The 3,480-nt window shown below is 38.8% G+C and overlaps 1 long non-coding RNA gene across 1 annotated transcript; it reads left to right on the forward strand.

Moving 5' to 3' along the window:
* Nucleotides 1–1,060: 1,060 nt before the first annotated feature.
* Nucleotides 1,061–3,050, forward strand: LOC125372665. Its single transcript, XR_007218212.1, has 3 exons — nt 1,061–1,789; nt 2,145–2,225; nt 2,757–3,050. It is a non-coding gene; the product is annotated as an uncharacterized LOC125372665 (long non-coding RNA).
* Nucleotides 3,051–3,480: the final 430 nt, after the last annotated feature.

Consider the following 3,480-nt stretch of genomic DNA (forward strand, 5'->3'; position numbering starts at 1 on the left):
ACACTTCACTGTCACGAAGACACATTGAATGCAGAAGAATTCTATGACATCTCGAGGCATTGATTGCCAAGATAATATTGAGTGGCACTTCACTGTCACGAAGACACCCTTGAGAGAGAAGGGTTTGAAGAGGATATTTCGATTCATTGCTATGAATACATTCAGTGACACTTCACTGTCACGAAGACACCTTGGATGCAGAAGAATTCTATGACATCTCGAAGCATTTATGGTGAAGATTATATTGAGTGGCACTTGTTGTCACGACGACACCCTTGAGACAGAAGAGTTTGAAGAGGATATTTCTATTCATTCATTGCTGAGGATACGTTCAGTGACGTTTACTGTCACAAAGACACCCTGGATGCAGAAGAATTCCATGAGGACATTTCGAGGCATTGATTGCTATGAATACATTCCTTGACATTTTACTGTCACGAAGACACCCTTGAGACAGAAGAATTCCATGAGGACATTTCGAGACGTTGATTGCTAAGAATACATTCAGAGACACTTCACTGTCACGACGACAGCTTGGAAGCAGAAGAGTTCCTTGATATCTCGAGGCATTGATTGCCAAGATTATATTGAGTCGCACTTCATTGACAATTCCGTCACGACGACAACTTGGAGGCAGAAGAGTGGCATTTATCATGAGGAGGCAACGACAGGCAAGGATATATTCAGTGTCAATACAATGTCACGAAGACACCTTGGAAGCAGAAGAATTCCATCTCGAGGCATGGATTGCCAAGAATATATTGAGTGGCACTTTACTGTCACCCCGCATTCAGAAGAGATTCATAAGAGGACATTTCGAGACATTGATTGCTGAGGATATATTCTATGATACTTCTTCGTCACGAAGACACCCTGGAGCCAGAAGAGATCCATGAGGCCATTTCCAGGCATTGATTGCTGAGGATATATTCTATGATACTTCTTCGTCACGAAGACACCGTGGAGACAGAAGAATTCCAATCGGCCGTTTTGAGGCGTTGATTACGAAGAATATTTTCAATGACACTTCGCTGTCATGAAGATGTATGAAAGTTCCAAGAATGTTAATCTCGAAGCATTGATTGCTAAGAAGATATTCAGTGATAATTCACTGTCACGAAATTATTCGAGACCTCTTGAGGAAATGATTGCCAGAAGATATTCAGTGTCACTGTCACGAGGACACCCTGGAGGCAGAACAGTGCCGTTCACTTCAGTGTCTATTTCTGCAGATATTTGTTAGGTCACAGTGACCTATTTTCAATGAAAAGCATGAACCATATTTTCGTTGTGACATAGAATTCCACCATGAGACTTCATATTGGGTTTTATATACTGGTTAACCCTTGAAAATATTGCAGTTGATATTGATAATGTCAAGGTCACGTGTTCTCAATAATAAAAATCGTTCAATGTAGTTACAATTAATTGAAATGACGAAGACCTACTATAAGGTCTAAATGACTAGGCAATCAAATGCAATTTTCCATAATAATCCCCCAAATGTTTTCACGTCGAAGGTCAGCATTCATGTTTGTTTGTTTGTTTGTTTTTGTTAAGTGTATTCTAGATTCTCTGGACATAGCACTGAAAAACATTAAAATGACACAAACCAATTAATTCCTAAGATCGATTGGTTGGCACGTCACTAGTTCAGCAATTATGATTTTACAACCAGTTCTCATCACCAGTTGTGGATGGACGACGTCCTGAGGGTGGCGCTTTGAAGTGATGAGGTTTTGAGTGACCTTCTATGAAGATAAAGGTCACTGGATGGGTCTGTCTTAAGGTACTTCTGCTCCTTTCTGTACTGAGGAAATAATGTGTGTGTATAACATGTTTGTAAGAGCTTACACCTATGTTTTCAACTAAAAATAATCAAACATGTGATTCTCTTAAATTGAGGTCAAGGTCATTACACCAAAAGTGCTTATAACTTTCTGTTTATGGTAGCTTGTGGAATAACACTTTCTGTTTTGAAGTTGTCTTCTTTCCAAACGGGAAATGATGTCATTTAACTGGAAGTGCCAACAACTTTCTTAGTAATGTTGGTGCAGAACTGTTTTTAGGTTGTGATGCATTGAGCTTATGTTATGTTTGGCCTTTACTACAATTAAGTCAGTTTGTCTGTTTTCCCATTACAGAGGTGAAGTTATCAAACCAAGAGTGCTTGCATTGACAGCTTGAGGCACAGGACTAATTTCTACTGCATTTGGCAACATGAGGTATCCGTGATGAATCTAAAACATGTATTGATGAGATCATCTGTCACTTGAGTAGATGGACGTTAAAATGGATCATGATACACGTTTGTTGTGGTAAAGTTTTCGCTATTCAAGAAAGGTTATGTAGGGACTAGTTCTGTGTTGCATGTAATTTAATATATTTATTCATATATGTTTACATGTTTGTCCTTGCATCTGTAGGTAGTTGTAGAATAGCATTACTGTCGTAAATATGTAAGCTTAGTGCCATAAGATAGAAATGGATCCCATACACCTCGGGATATTGTAACAATTTAAACCTTTAAAACTATGGTCGCGGTTGTTTGATCAACATCCATGGCGAGATGAAGTATGAAATTCATTGCTTCGATGCTGTCAGTGCCATTCAAATTGATTAGCAGAGACAGATAGCATTAATTATGAGAAACAATACGCGCTGATGGCTGAAAATCAATGTTACGACAATTCTAATTCTACATGTCACCAATTTGTAAGTGCTTACTTGTAACGTTGTCTTTCTTTTTCATTCAGTATGAATCACTTGATCCACCAAGACTTGAACGAGCTGTGGAGGACAAGTAGTTGGTACCTGACAAAAGCCACTGTGATGGGCATTACTTGCACCGGGTACCACCTGGAAAACTCGCAGTTGTGCCCTGAGTGATTGTGCACCGTCCTCTAATCACTCGAACGTGATGCCACACTTACAACTACTGTGGGACTAGGTGGTTTCAATATCATACTTGTGAGGCTGACTTTCATGAACTATAGTGTCACGCCATTTTTCTGTATCAAACCATGTATAATAAAAGTATGAAAAATCCACCATTTGGTTTTCATTGTAGCTAATCGGGCATTTGAAGCCATGAGAGTATGAAATGATTTGTTGAAAATCTTGATATGATTCCCTAGTCTATCAGGCCAAATGATTTTCTCTTACTGCAAAATATATTGATTGACTACAGAGCCTAATGTTTCAACACCAACGTGTTGTTTACTACAAAAATGACTGCTGAGCGATATTTTGAAGTACATAATACAAAGTGGTAAATAATAAATGTCTGGCAGAAATTTCTGGAGGTATAAAAAAGATTCTTCCAGAAATTTCTGCAGTACAAAACAAATCAGTCAGAATTTTCTTCAGAAATGCATTTGAGCTCATTGGAGGAACATAAACTTTCCAATGTTCCTGTGTGTTCCTGTAGGCTCGATCCCTTTATGGGCATGTTCGGACTGCTGACCATTCCAAAGTTGT

The sequence above is a fragment of the Haliotis rufescens genome, unplaced genomic scaffold, assembly GCF_023055435.1.
Source record: "Haliotis rufescens isolate VD_foot unplaced genomic scaffold, xgHalRufe1.0.p SCAF_45, whole genome shotgun sequence".
NCBI classification, from domain to species: Eukaryota; Metazoa; Mollusca; class Gastropoda; order Lepetellida; family Haliotidae; genus Haliotis; species Haliotis rufescens.